We start from the raw sequence: 14,900 nt of genomic DNA, 5'->3' as shown, positions 1-14,900 counted from the left end.
CTAACACCTCTTCCAGCAGCAAACTTAGTTTTTCCCAGGAGGTCTCCCATCTAGGTACTGACCAGGCTCACACCTTCTTAGCTTCAGTGGGTTGCCAGTTGTGAGTTGCAGGGTGATATGGCTGCTGCCTTACCCATCATGGCTTCTTAATAACCCCCATCTCTGAACTGGCTTCATCACTCTACTCTCCTCCCCACTGAGAGCCGGTGTGTGGGGAGTGGACTGGAGCATCATCATCCAGGTGGGGCTGCACACTGGTGGCAGTAGTGGGATCCCCATGACCTGTAAAGAGCTACACACTGGTGGCGGTAGTGGGATCCCCATGACCTGTAAAGAGCTGCACACTGGTGGGGGTAGTGGGATCCCCATGACCTGTAAAGAGCTGCACACTGGTGGCGGTAGTGGGATCCCCATGACCTGTAAAGCACTTTGAGTGGAGTGTCCAGAAAAGCGCTATATATATAACACCTCCGGCTGATGAATCTAAGGTAGAGAGAGAAAGAGAGAGAGAGAGATCAGGCAGGAGAAATGGAGGAGAGAGGTGATTAAACTGACCCATGTAGCCTCACACAAACTTAGCCCCTCAGTAGTCCAGGGGGACAGCAGAGGACATCGGTGCCCTACGAAGCTTCTGTCACAGTCAGGGAGACACACACACACACACACACACACACACACAGGTGGGGCTGGACAACACAGGATGTTAAAGTTGCCCTTTCCCCACCCCAGCCACCCTTTGTGTAAAGAAGCGCCTTCCCTGTCCCGTCCCGACTGGAGGATCTCATCCAGCTGTGTCTTGCGAGGCGCCAGGCGATCCTCTTCAACACCCCAGCTGGGCAGCTTGTTCCCGACCCCTGCCACCCTTTGTGTAAAGTAGCGCCAATCGTTCTCCTTTCCAAAACGCACACCATCTGAGTGTCCACTCCTGCCCCCTGATTCCCATTTCACTGCTGTTTCTGGAATACGACTAGCGAATCTCTACCAGGGGAGAGTGTACCTACACACACGCACACGCACAAACCCGTTTCATGTACATGACCAGATCTTAATATTCGTCTAATCCCCCCCCCCCCCCACGTATTTCTCTACGGCAGGTGGCGAAGACTGCAGCAACCTCGGTCTTTCTATGACGGCAACATCCTGTTCACAGATGCCCCAGTACAGTGCAGAAAGGCGCGTTCGTACACAAGGGTACCTGCTGCAAAACACAAAACCACGCAATGTTCCACCCGCACGCCGCCATAGTTCACACCTTGGTGAGAATGCTGCATGCGATTTTACTCGAAAAGACATTGCTGCTCTGGGACCACATTGGATACATTTCTGTGCTGAAAAGAAGGGATAAGTCACTAGATCTCTTTATTCTCAAACAGAGGAGAATGGGGGGAATGTGATACAAATTTTCCAAATCCTTAAAGGTCACCGGCCAAGTCAGTCCAGCTGGCTTCTTCAGAGTGAATACTGAATCGTGGACCAGAGGGCACAGAGGAAGGGCATTTCAGACAGAGAGCAGGCGGTGCTACTTTGCAAAAAGGGGGGTGGAGGTGGGGAACAAGCTGCCCAGCCCTGTGGTTGAAGCAGATACCCTGGCTTCTCTCCAGACACAGATGGATGGGACCTTCCAGTCAGGACAGGAGGCACATCTTTACACAGTGGGGGGGTGGGGGTGGGGAACAAGCTGCCCAGCCCTTTGTTTGAAGCTCAAACCCTGGCTTGAGATGAGCTCCTCTAGTCAGGACAGGAGGCGCTTCCGTACACAGAGAGGGGTGGGGGTGGGGAACAAGCTGCCCAGCCCTGTGGTTGAAGCCCATACCCAGGCTTCTCTCCAGACACAGCTGGGTGAGCCCCTGGAACCAATTAACCACTCACGACCCCACAAGACAGACAGGAGTGATTTGTTGTTTGTTTTCTGCGCACAAGAAAGCCCATTTTGTTTACATACATTGGTCATGTTTATTTTTCACGTTTTAATTGGAGGTTCAGTCCTTTTGCATTTCCGCGTGAGAAGCATTAAAGCATTGGCGGTTTTGTTTTGGTACACGTCCAAACTACCCGTTTTCAGCCACAGATGAACACAGATAAACACTTGCTCCTTTTTTTCATATGACATCTTGCCAGCGGCTCAAAAGTAACAAGAAGTAAAGATTCTCTGGGGGGGAATTTAATTTTTTTTCCCAACGTCAAAAAGTAAGGAACAGGAAGGAGCCCACAATAAGCGAGAACAATTACTGCAGACCCCCGGGAACAGCGCCTTAAAAACCACAGAGTAACATCCTGACTGCTTAGACCACGACAAAGCTCTTCTGCAGAGCGAAAGTCTCCTACAGGCAGGTATTTTTTTTGTTTTAAACAGAACTGAAGCCCGTCTCTCCTGCAGCCGAGCCTGTCGCGACATTGGGTGTTTCATTTCACATGGAAGGAGCGCGTAGAATCTATAGAAAATGCAGGAATCATAGTAGTAGCACGTTATTGTGTTAAAAATAATCCCCCCCCTTTTTCACCCAGCCCCAGAGCCCAGCACATTAAACGGCTCGTGTTCAGATCCTTCTTTTTGGTTTTGCATTAAAAAAGAAAGAAAGCAGGTTCGCCGCCAGCCCTCACTCTGACATGCTCTCGACTTCCAGTCAGCTCGCTGGTAAAGAAGAGGCATTTCCTCTGTGTGTGTGTGTGTGTGTGTCAGTCAGCCAGCAGGCATGGGGGGATATCATGCTGACCCACAGCTCTGCGGGTTTGTGCAAGGGCGGATTATATCGTAGAGGGTCCGGTCTACCGAGTTCTGTCTGGTGTTCGGGGGCGTTGGGGGGTAGTTCGGGTCGTCTCAGGAAAAAAAAATATCGACTGCCGAAGCTGGGATTCTCCCTCATGCCTTTTAGGTCTGTCATCCGCATTTTGCTGAAAACACACAAACAGAAATAAAATGACTTCCCTTTCACTTCGGGTTTACGTCTCTTTAAGTCTATACACAGAAGTGGGACCAAGCCAAACCACAAGCAGTGTGCCATGCAGCACGTCTTTACACAAAGGTTGGTGGGGGTGGGGAACAAGCTGCCCAGCCATGTGTTTGAAGCTGATACCCTGGCTTCTCTCCAGACACAGCTGGGTGAGCTCCTCCAGTCAGGACAGAAGGCTCTACTGTACACAGAGGGGGGCGGGGGTGGGGAACAGGCCGCCCACCCATGTTGTTAAAGCCGATACCCTGGCTTCTTTCAGGGCACAGCTGGGCAAGATCCTGACCTACTGAAGCCCCCCATTGGCTGATAATCCGCAGGGCGTCACCTTAACGGGGTGGACACAAAATGAAAAAAACGTTGCCCACCCCTCTGAGGAAGACGCAGAAGACGCAGACCGAGGAGAGGAGGGTGGACAGAGGAAGAGCCGTCAGGAGGATCAGCAGGCAAGGGAGCTGCAGACCCGGGCGAAGCGGGGCGGCGGGGCGGCACGCCAGCGCGTAGTGTAGTACGGGTCCCGCCTCTCGACGTAGTGGAAGCCCTGGCGGCCGGGCTTTCTGCCGGCTGACACAACCAGGGCCAGCGCGTCGTGCTGCTGGACGAACCACAGCGTCTCGTAGCGTGGCTCCACGTCGCAGGGCAGGGCGGCGGCGGCGGCCCCGCCCGTGCAGGGGACCAGTGTGGGTGCCACGGGCCTCCCATCACCTAGAACCGGGAGATGGGAGGAAGAGCTGAGGTCACGATTTTGGCGAAATAACTTCCTCCACAAGAGTCAAGGGTCCCAGCACTGCTCTCTCTATTCATGCTTTTTAGGTAGGATTCCTTTTTTTTTTTAAATTGATCCTGTTAGAAATGTAAAGGATCAAAAGGCAGGGCCTACGATGTAAGCCTCATTTTCAGCTTTTATAATGGAGAAGTCCTCTGGCTGTGAAGTCTGTCTATTTCTGGATCGGTTTTAATCTTCTGTCTCCTTTTTTTGTATTTCTGGTGTTTAAATTAAAAAAATAAATAAAAAAGAGCCGCAAAAGGAGGTTTTAAAAAAAAAACTTTTTAAAACTTTTACAGGATATCACCTAATATGAACATAATGAAGCATTCGACTAAATCCAGTGTTAACACCGGTGTCCTGGCCAAATCCCTCCTGGTCTTTACCCATCATGGCCTCCTAATAACCCCCCTCTCTGAACTGGCTTCATCCCTCTGCTCTCCTCCCCACTGAGAGCTGGTTTGTGGGGAGAGGAATGCAGCATCATCCAGTTGGGGCTGCACACTTGTGGTAATAGTGGGATCCCCAGGACCTATAAAGAGCTCTGAGTGGAGAGTCCAGAAAAGCGCTACAGACGTGTAAGGATGATTGACTATTCTTGTTGTTATTTCAATACAAAACAAAACAGAAAAAGTATGTCAAAAAGTATAAACGCACATACAAAAAAAACAACAATAACACACAACACAATACATTATTATTATTAAAAATCAGGACAATGTTGTTTTTCGCTTGCTTAATGTTTATTTTTTAATGGGGTTGAAATAATATTGCATTTCCACCTCATACACATGAAAGGACGGAGTAGCAGCGCACTATTTCGTTGTGTGAACGCGACATGTATCCACACGGGGGAAACAAATATAACATATAAATATAAACTATATAAACAAATCCTATTTCTTTCCCACATTAGCTTGCGAGTTATAATGTGATATCAAGCTCCTTATATCGAACACATTTACCTGCTTGAAGGTAAAGGTTTGCAAAACAGCGTTGTAAATGTTTCTGTTTTCGGCTCCACGGCCGAAAAGCTATGTCTCTCTTCTCTTTTCAGCACAGGAATCAACCTCTACTTCTTCCTCGGACGCAGCTTCCTCCTTGAACTTTGTATGTTTATATACACACACAGCGCAGGTGCTCTTGTCCAGCCGAACAGAGCGCACAGACGTCACCTTGCTCACGTCTGCACCCAGAAAGCTGCCCGGTTTTGAGGGGATACAGTTTTTGCACTAAACAGTAAACTCTCTGCTTACATCTGTTTTTTTCCCGTTTACAACTGTTTTTTTTTGTGCAATAGATGCCAGGGACTTGTGCAATATATTTATAATGTGCAATACAACTTTTTGTGTACTGTTCTGGTTTGTTCTTTGTATATTCTGGACTGTGAGCGACTCTTCTTTGTGCACTTCTCACTGACTAGACTGATTGGATTGGATTGTTGTATTATTGTATCATTTCGTTACACTGTCGCTGCGTTGACAGTGCTGCTGTCGCAGTGCAATTTCCCTCACGTGATCAATAAAGTATCTATCAGTTAACACGTAACAGGTTTAAATTCCCTGCTGAAAAGAGAAGAAAGAAAACACAACGTTTCGACCATGGAGCCTTCTTCAGGTTCGACTCGACTACAGACTCCACACAGAAGGATCGCCGCCCAGTACTCGACCACTCGGGGAAGTGAAAACGGGTGGCAGCCGTAACACCCCCTGGTGACACGCCACACCGTCTCCGTCTGCGACTCGACCCCGCTCTCCCAGGCGGGGCGCCAATGAAAGCGTGTCGATGCGTTAGCGCGTTATCTTCCCGCACCGGTGCGAGCTGACCACTGCGGAAAATCTCTTCTGAAAAGTGTCAACACTTGAAGCCCGACGTTCAAACACGAAAAGTCCCTGCCGTGATCTATCGACAACCGGCGCTCGGCACGCTCGGCGGCCAGGGGCTCTGGCAGCGGCGACGGAGAAGCCGATTTGTGTCTTGGAAATGACGCGCCCACCCCCCTCCTGATCCGCTCCCCTACTGCTCTTACCGCGTGTTACAACACGCAGCCCCGCGCCCCTGCGTGACCTCACATTTCCACCCACCCACCCCAGTCTTCCTCGTCTCGCCACCTGGAGCAGGCCAAGTGCCGTGCGTCACGTTGTCAACCAGAGTTTCGGAGTCCAGCGAGCCACCGGGGTAAAGTTAGCTTGAAGTTTGAAAACGATTTTGGCACGCCTGTACCGTATACACGAAACCTCTTAGAGTTGCGAGAATACTTGCTTTGTGTATAAAATACATTGTGAATGCTTTCTCAGCCTTTACTTTTTAGTTTTATGACATTTTTTTGACCAAGCACGAATATTCTTTTGTCCATATCTTCGCAATGGAAGCACAGAACGACGTCAAACCAAATGCATTTTAAAGACCAAGACTAGTGGAAATTTCCACAGTCTCTACGTAATTACACACTAACTGGAACCTGGGGGACCGCTGTGTGCACGTTCACAACGTGAGAAATACTGTTCAATACGGCTTCGTGCGAAAAACCCATATATGACCATAGGAAGCAGAACAGCGCAGTCTCCAATTACCCAGACTGTAAGCACGGGAATAAAGCTTTGTTTGATTTCTGAAACCCTTCCTTTACGTCCTGTTTTCATTCAGGTAAGGGTCAACTATATTGACAATACTACTGACAGCAGGAAGATTAAAATATTCTTTACTCAGCAGCTTATTAAAAACAGCTCCCATGATGTTCAAACCGACTTTATACACAGAACACTGACAGAGCTTTTGTGTTCTGAATCTCTTTTTCTCTGGCTTTTATTTAATGTGGCACAATGCACTGGGATAGAGGTATTCTGTTCACAAACCAATAGGATTTAAACCACAGCACCCACAATGCTGCAAGTAAGTGTTTTGCACACTAAGCAGGTCCTCTGACTTTTCCCAGCTTTGTTTTGGGTTGTGGAACCTTTATTTTTTTATGCTTTTTTGAAAACACTACAGGTAATACACTGGGACAGGTCGTCTTCATGGCTCAATAGCATTTCAAATACAACAGCCACACTGCTGAAACCAAGTGTTTTACACACCAGATAGCCCCCCTAACCTTGTACAACCTTGCTTTGAGTTGTGGACCATTTCTTTATTTTTTAATTATTTTCTGACTGTGATCAAGTGTTGTGCTCACTAGGCAGGCCTCCTGACCTTTCACAGTCATGCTTTGCTGTGTGAAACTTTAATTCTCTTTTTAGGATTTTTTGAACATGGCAACTTCCACCGAGATGCGTGGGGGGTGTGGGGGTGCTCTTCAATAGCTTTTTCATCTATACACACAAACGGATGTAACCAAGACACTCAGAACCCGTCACACAGGGGCTGACTGCTGAGGATAGGGATCCAATGCGGTGCCCTTGGTAGGGTTGGCGCGAGACGCAGGCGTAGTCGGAGTAAACAGGCAGGGGTCGGAGTCCGGGAAGGCGTAGAAGTTGCGTCGGTAGGCAGAGGCGTAAACGAAGAGACAGTCTGAGGTCAGGATCCGAGAAAGCGTAAAACAGGCGAAGGACAAAATCGAGTGGCTAAAGCGGTAGTCGGAAAAGCGGGGTCGAGGTCCAGGGGAGAAGTCATAGTAAGGCAAAGGCGTAGTTAGTAGGTAATCTCAATCGTGAGCATTGACCGGGGGACAGATGAGAGTTTAAGTAGAGGACTGATTGACGCGCAGACGTTTGGTACAGGGAGAGCTCGAGGGAATGCGGGAGCGCTTGCCTGCGTGAGGGAGATTCGTGACAGAACCAACAGAATCAACCTGAACTCACAGTAAAACAAGAATGCCCCCGAGACACCTGCACACCCCCCGGACCACTCTGGTATCAACACCCCCAAACCCATCCATACCAGCTAACAAGACTCAGAATCGGTGCAACCCTCCAACCTGGACCAAGAGCAGGATGGGACAAGAACCTGCACCACACTACACACCCCTCATCCAGACCAGCAGGACAGCCAGACCACAGACAGCACCATCATGTAACCCCCCTGTTCATTCCAACAGAAAAGCCGAACTGACCCCCACCAGCATGGCGACGCTGCAGCTCTGGTCACACCAGCAGGCCCAATGGGCTCAGAGCTGGGGGACATACAGATGCAGCCATTCAAAATGCGTGGGTGATACCGCATTATTTTCCGGTACGCTGTACGCAGTCTACCGCAAGTTACCGGTAAATACTGCGAGTTACCGGTAAATACCGCTAGTTATCGTAAATTCTCCTATAATATGACAAGCAAAATAATAGTATCCGGAATTTCGGCAAGGTGGAGCTAATAAAGCTCAACCTCTCATGTTTGAGCTGTGGCCATCAAAGTCTTTAACGAAGATATTACTAATAGTATTAATAATGAATGACCTTGGACAAGCTGTAAGTGTAAACTCAAAGTATTGCCCTGGTCAACATTCTTTCTTTCATTGACCGTCTTTGTAAAAGTAACACCACAGCATTTCGCAATCACGCATTTGTTTCCAATCATGCAAAGTACAGTAATTTTTGTGAATCGATTCACCATGCCTTTCACATGCTCATAAAAGAGATTGATTTAGGAACATAAACATATTACTGTATGAAAACTGTACTGTATACAGTATGTATATGTATATTTAATGTCTTAACTGTGCCCGTTTAAGTATTGAATATTCATATCTAATTTTACCACTGAAGGGAAATCTTAGTAGCTGAGCATAAAAAGAATAGGAGCATACTGCAACGCGTGTGAAGGCCATAAACGATATTAATTTTGGAACATAAACATACAGTATATGGCTGGTCTCGGTACTTTAAAGAAAACATACACGAAACATGGTTTCATTATGACCAGAATCGGTCTTGAGATATTTTTAACTTGATTTACAGTATTTGAGAGGTATGTCTTAACACCGATACTACAGTACGTAAATACTGCACACGTATATGTTTCTAGGTTTATATTATGCATTTCATACGGTCAAATTACTTTTGAGCAACTAATAAGAAGCGCGAAACGGTATGCCCAGGGCGTTTTAGTTTCGTTTTACTGGGACTCTGCTTTAACAATGTCGCCGTGGATTGATTAGAGATATCAAGTACATACAAGTCATTTTTTAAATGTTGTAGTTCGTCTTGTAAAAATGTTACGAGTACATCATCTATCAACAATTACACAGGTTATGTTTCCATATTGCGGATTTTGGTTACGTAATATTATTTTCTAAATTTCACGTTGTGAATATATGATTTGGGCAAACAGAGCCGCAAAGAAGTACATTATGGGTTGTTGTTGTTTTTTTTGCAGTTTTATCTAGAACAAGCGATGCTTAAACCTTTGTCTGATTCTTGTGAAACTATCCACACGACAGTTACAGTACCTAGGAGTTGACTTCAGTGATGTCACTGATGGGATGTTTCTTAAAATCCATCCTCTGTAAAACGTCTTCTCTAGTTGTCCTGCATATGTATTCGCTAATGAAGCTGTGTGTTCTGAGCCTGGATCTCTACATTTCTGTATGAACCAGCTTAGAGGGCTAAAGACAGCTTGTGTTTAAATTGAGTGTAAGGCAATTTATGCTTCTAAAGTCATGGTCAGCATTTATTATTGTACTGTGCTGTAAACTTGTTCTGTGCCAAGTCACATTATTTTATAGCGTTTTTATAGCGTTATCGAATCCGGTGGCGCTGTGTGTTAGTTTCCTGACTCCCATGTCACATGGTCTGGGATTGAAACCTGTAAAACCGGTTTAATTCGTCACAGCCAGCACTCCGGTTGTAAAGTAGAAGCAGGCAAGATTTCTAGCGAAAAACACCTCCCCCTTCTTCAGGTGTGAGGGTCTTCTGCTCAGAATGAAACGCTAAAATGTAATGTAGGCTCTGAATGGGTTCAATTATGATTTGGGCTTGATTAAGGTCGTTGCCTTTCATCTAAAACCCTACTTGAATCCTTCTAAACTAAAAATCAGTGTTAGTGAGTTCTAAATAAAGAGGTATCCAGGTAACAGTGAAACAGGCGGACAGTCTGGGGAGATCGCCAGTTTTCCATGTAAATAGTTCCGCACCCCTTGGTGTTTCTCTTGCTCTCTCTCGGGTCACCTGATCATTAGCTCGAAAGATTTCAGTGCTTTGTGTATATTCTAATGGTAGTGGGGGCAGGGTGTGTGGGAACAGGTTTGGTTGAAATTGCATTGGAGATCTATGTTCTTCACACCTGAAACATTTTCTCTGAAAGCATTTTCTTCGCAGTTTAACCGATCTTGTTACAGCATGTTACAGTTTACTATTATTAACCATATTCATTTTAAGTGCTTAATGTAAAATCTTGTAAAAATATATTTGCATTGTTCAAATATACTTTAAGTCTGACTATCATATAATAAGTTAAATCCAAAACTAAAAAAAAAATAGGGTTAAATACAATTCAAAATATTTTGCTAACAATGTTAACTGTTTATGAATAATAAAATTCATAACTAAGGAGAAGGATGGCACAGTTGTTAGTATGTTTTTTGTTTTGTTTCTTTTTCATAAATACAACAGTAGTACCTGATGTCTCAGTGGCTTTTAAAATTAAATTATGCATGCAAACCTGTGAACTAGAAAGATAACTAAGATATCCATCCATTTATAATGGTGGCAAAGTGGTTAGCATTGCTACAGATGCAGCCATTCAAAGTGCGCGGTACAGACACCGCAGTACAGATACCGCAGGTAAGATGACACGCGATACCGCGGTGCGTGATTGGTTGACCGACAGGGGCACTCGTGGCTGGTCTTGGTACTTTAAAGAAAAAAATACACACCAGTATTCCATTTCTCCCTAAACATTGTAAGCTTCGAAGTCTTTAACTAACGTGATACCGGAGTCAACAAGCATACTTTTAGAATTTGATTAAAAGGGAATATAATATGGAATCGCGTATCTAAAGAATTTAATAACGGTATGATTATATCCGTGTACTGCGGCAGGACTGTGTAAGGCTGTTTCGCCTACCTGATCATGCGAGCTGTCTTGTAGCCTACTGGTCTAGGTGTGTGACTGCCAACTGACAGGTTGTGTGTTCAAATCCAGCTGGTGCTGGACTTTTCATTTTTATTTATTTATTTTTTAATCGCGTAACATAAACATATTACCGTATGCAAACTGTACTGTATACAGTATGTATATGTATATTTAATGTCTTAACTGTGCCCGTTTAATTGAATTTAAAAAAAATATTTAACACGAACATTAAGCTGTTTACATCTTCCGCCTGAGAACAGTCACCCGTTGCTACCCAACGCAGAATGGTGATTGGCTGACACTATCTGACACCCCTCTGATTGGAGAAAAAAGACGTGCTGGCGTGCTATACACACTACCAGGAAGAGGATTTCTTTCTATTCAAAATGTGTATTTTAAAAGTTTAAGAAGTAAAAACCTTACAGCGTACACAGATTTCTAAACTGATCAGGATCGTTATCTTTGTCTTATGCATAATAATGTTCACCGCTCTGTCCAGCAAATTAATAATAAACTTTATTTTATATAGCGTTTTAAACGAATAAGTAATTAGATTGCTCATAAACCTAATCACTTGCTTTTTCTTTTTATTTAGGCTCAGATTTCAACTATAGATCGTATTATTAATAACCATAATAACAACCAACGAACAAAAACAACCATATAAACATAATGGTGGTGCTGGACCTTCCAGTTTTATTTATTTATTTTTTAATCGCGTAACATAAACATATTACCGTATGCAAACTGTACTGTATACAATATGTATATGTATATTTAATGTCTTAACTGTGCCCGTTTAAGTATTGAATATTCATATCTAATTTTATCACTGAAGGGAAATCTTAACATAAACATACAGTATATGGCTGGTCTCGGTACTTTAAAGAAAAAAATACACACCGGTATTCCATTTCTCCCTAAACATTGTAAGCTTCGAAGTCTTTAACTAACGTGATACCGGAGTCAACAAGCATACTTTTAGAATTTGATTAAAAGGGAATATAATATGGAATCGCGTATCTCAAGAAATTAATAACGATATAATTATATTCATGTTGCAAAAGAACTGCAACGGACATAAAAACTCCCTTGCATGGTTTCATTACGACCAGAATCGGTCTTGAGATATTTTTAACTTGATTTACAGTATTTGAGAGGTATGTCTTAACACCGATACTACAGTGCTTAAGTACTGCTCACGTATATGTTTCTAGGTTTATATTATGCATTTCATACGGTCAAATTACTTTTGAGCAATAAGAAGCGAGAAACGGTATGCGTTTTAGTTTCGTTTTGTGCTGGGACCCGTGGATTGATTAGAGATATCAAGTACATACAAGTCATTTTTTAAATGTTGTAGTTCGTCTTGAAAAAATGTTACGAGTACATCATCTATCAACAATTACACAGGTTCTGTTTCCATATTGCGGATTTTGGTTACGTAATATTATTTTCTAGATTTCACGTTGTGAATATGATGGGATGTCTGATGGGATGTTCCTAAAAATCCATCCTCTGTAAAACGTCTTCTCTAGTTGTCCTGCATATGTATTCGCTAATGAAGCTGTGTGTTCTGAGCCCAGCCAGCTTAGAGGGCTAAAGACAGCTTGTGTTTAAATTGAGTGTAAGGCAATTTATGCTTCTAAAGTCATGGTCAGCATTTATCTTTGTACTGTGTTGTAAACTTGTTCTGTGCCAAGTCACATTATTTTATAGCGTTTTTAAAGCGTTATCAAATACGGTGTTACTGTAGTTTACTGAGTCCCATGTCACATGGTCTGTGATTGAAACCTGTAAAACCGGTTTAATTCGTCACAGCCAGCACTCTTCAGGTGAAACGCTAAAATGTTTGTGTATATTCTAATGGTAGTGGGGGCGGGGTGTGTGGGAACAGGTTTGGTTGAAACATTTTCTCTGAAAGCATTTTCTTCTTGTAACCGATCTTGTTACAGCATGTTACAGTTTACTATTATTAACCATATTAATTTTAAGTGGTTAATGTAAAATCTTGTAAAAATATATTTTCATTGTTCAAATATACATTAAGTCTGACTATCATATAATAAGTTAAATACAAAACTAAAGAAAAAATAGGGTTAAATATAATTCAAAATATTTTGCTAACAATGTTAACTGTTCATGAATAATAAAATGTATTAACTAAGGAGTAGGATGGCACAGTTGTTAGTATGTTTTTTGTTTTTTTTAACCCAATCTCCGGGAAACCATTAGTACGATGGTGAATCGGAGATTCTCAACCCTTGCTGCGTACGACTGGAAAAGAATTCGTGATCGGATCAACGAAATGCTTCGTAGGAGGAGGCGGTCTTTTCCTCTTGTCTAACAGTCTGTCCACAAACAAAACATTCCTGTTAGACAAGAGGAATTGAAAAAAAAACAATGTTGTCAATGAAAACCGGTGTGTGTGTCTCTCCCTGCTGGATGTCCCTCTCACAAACTGCTGAATTAATAAAATAATTTTATTGAAAACGAGTTTGCGATTGTCTGGTCTTTAAATTCTGGAGATACGCGATTCCATATTATATTCCCTTTTAATCAAATTCTAAAAGTATGCTTGTTGACTCCGGTATCGCGTTAGTTAAAGACTTCGATGCTTAAAATGTTTAGGGAGAAATGGAATACTGGTGTGTATGTTTTCTTTAAAGTACCGAGACCAGCCATATACTGTATGTTTAAGTTCCAAAATTAATATCGTTTATGGGCTTCACACGCGTTGCAGTATGCTCAGGCACTAAGTAAAAGGAGATGCTTCGTATTGCTTGACTAATTTTAAAAACTAAGTTATAAATATAAAAATTGCAGGCGCTGCTCTGGTGCGTCGGCTCCTACACAGTGCCTGTCTGCCGTAAGCGTTACAATATACATACAGTACCCAACACTGCTTGTACCCATCTGTTATGCAAATAAAACACCTTGAACTGAATTGAATTGAGGGGAGAAGGGGGGGATACTAAAGCCAATACTGGCTCAATGGGCTTTGATGTGCTAATGCGTTGGTTTAACGGTCCGGGTGTGGCAGGCTTCCAATGTCAACTCGACTTGATTAGAAGACAATGAACGTATTTTAGCCCTAAATGAATTAATAGCAAACATGGTTTACATAAAATACATTTTTCCAAGAAAGTTTATAATAATACGATCTATAGTTGAAATCTGAGCCTACTTTAAAAATAAAGGAAAAGCATTTTCAGAGAGCAATCACGCTGTTTATGTAGAAAAAGTGATTAGGTTTATGAGCAATCTAATTACCTATTTGCTTAAAACGCTATATAAAATAAAGTTTATTTAGAGATGAATGATCAGTGTCGCAGTTTAAATAATGTGAGTCAGGAAACTAACACAGCGCCACCGGATTTAATAACGCAATAAAAACGCTATAAAATAATGTGACACAGTACAACAATACTGACCATGACTTTAGAAGCATAAATTACCTTACACTCAATTTAAACACAAGCTGTCTTTCTGTATGAACCTCTAAGCTGGTTCATACAGAAAATGTAGAAATGCATTAGCCTGATCATGATTAAAAAACACATAATTAAACACGCGTTTGTGATTTAAATCAGAACACGATTTAAATCAATATAAATGTTTATATTGTAACGCATACTGTCCAGCCTCCATTTCTCTATAAAAATTTACTGTTGCACACACACACACAATAGAAGCAGGAACCGCTGTCAGAAGGGAAGATATATTCAAAATATCGCAAATATCGATCATGTTGCGATATTTTGAAATATAAAAGTCAATTGATTGTCCATAATATCGCTTACCTATTTTTTCGAAGAAATGTTTGTTAAAATAAAAGTCTAGCACCAGCTGGATTCGAACACACAACCTGCCAGCTGGTAGTCACGCACCTAGACCAGTAGGCTACAAGACAGCTCGCATGATCAGGTAGGCGAAACAGCCTTACACAGTCCTGCCGCAGTACACGGATATAATCATACCGTTATTAAATTCTTTAGATACGCGATTCCATATTATATTCCCTTTTAATCAAATTCTAAAAGTATGCTTGTTGACTCCGGTATCACGTTAGTTAAAGACTTCGAAGCTTACAATGTTTAGGGAGAAATGGAATACCGGTGTGTATTTTTCCTTGTGATATTTTAAGCTCTAGTTGAATGATAGGTGTCGCATTTTAAATC

General features: G+C 43.0%; 1 pseudogene; it reads right to left on the bottom strand.

Annotated features, from left to right (window-relative positions):
• Window positions 1–967: 967 nt before the first annotated feature.
• LOC148812414 (uncharacterized) lies at window positions 968–7,777 on the bottom strand (annotated as a pseudogene).
• Between the last annotated feature and the right edge of the window lie 7,123 nt (window positions 7,778–14,900).

This window comes from Atractosteus spatula (assembly GCF_055471065.1).
Source record: "Atractosteus spatula isolate fAtrSpa1 chromosome 10 unlocalized genomic scaffold, fAtrSpa1.hap1 SUPER_10_unloc_3, whole genome shotgun sequence".
NCBI lineage: Eukaryota > Metazoa > Chordata > Actinopteri > Semionotiformes > Lepisosteidae > Atractosteus > Atractosteus spatula.
Note: the sequence above shows the minus strand (reverse complement) of the source record. Positions and strands in the feature narration are given on the sequence as shown.